Below are 1,155 nucleotides of genomic sequence, written 5' to 3' on the forward strand. Positions count from 1 at the left end.
TGTATGACTGAGTTAGTGTGGGAGGTGTTGGAAATGAAATAAGGTCACCCTGAGTTCAGTGGGGAGAATGGCATCTTGGACTGCCAGAGGCCAAGTACACATCACTCAATCCAAGAGGCAAGAAACTAATTGTTAATGTATTGAACTACAGAAATTTTAGGAAAAAGCAATTGATTACGGTGTCTCTGTGAATAAATATGATGGGCATCTTATTAAGATCCTGTGAATTACCAACCCCCCTGTTCATATGATCAGTTCTGATCAGGCCATCCTCCTGTTCCTCTCCCTCCCCATGCTAGGGCTGGCATCTCCATGCTACTGACACACCTCAACCTAAACACCACGTGCTTTGACACCGCAGGAGGGGGACACCCTATTCTATGCCAACATCTATTCTGATTCTTCGGACACCCCGAAGTCTATATCCTGATCCTCGCTGTCTTCAGAATGATCTCCCACATTGTAACCTACTATTCAGGTAAGAAAGAAATATTCAGGTACATAGGACTTGTTTGAATTTTGAAATCAATTGGCTTCTTAGACAATTTCCCATTGTGTATTAGAGACATCACCCATTGTGCATTCTTGGTGCCTTTATGAAAGATCAGTTGACCAGAGATGTGGGGATTTATTTCAAGGTTCAATGTTCTTTTACTTTCTCCAACTGACCTACACTTTTTACTGGTTATGGATATTCATGAAATAAGGAGCTCATTATCACTCCTTGTGCCTAAGATGTGATGGCCAGAACCACACTGGCAGCATACCCGTTACCACAAATGTCATTTGTACCCGTGCCACCTACCCAATTATCCCCAACCTCCCTCCTCTCCCTCTTTCCCCCACTCCACCTTGTATCCTTGGGTATGTTCTGTCCCTCTCCAAGTCCAATGCACCACTGTGGTCTTTCCTTCCTTCCTTCTTTCTCTCTTAGTTCCCACTTATGAGTGAGCTCATGCGGTATTTATCCCTCTGTGCTTTGCTTATTTCACTCATCATAAGTTTCTCCATGTTGTTGCAAAAGAGAGAATTTCATTCTTTTTTATGACAGAGTAGTATTCCATATCTTGGCCCCTGTAAACAGAGCTGCGATGAAAATGAGAGTGCAGGTATCCCTTCAACATGATGGTTTCCATTCCTTTGGGTATATACCCA

Source organism: Galeopterus variegatus, unplaced genomic scaffold (assembly GCF_000696425.1).
Source record: "Galeopterus variegatus unplaced genomic scaffold, G_variegatus-3.0.2 Scaffold20025, whole genome shotgun sequence".
NCBI classification, from domain to species: domain Eukaryota; kingdom Metazoa; phylum Chordata; class Mammalia; order Dermoptera; family Cynocephalidae; genus Galeopterus; species Galeopterus variegatus.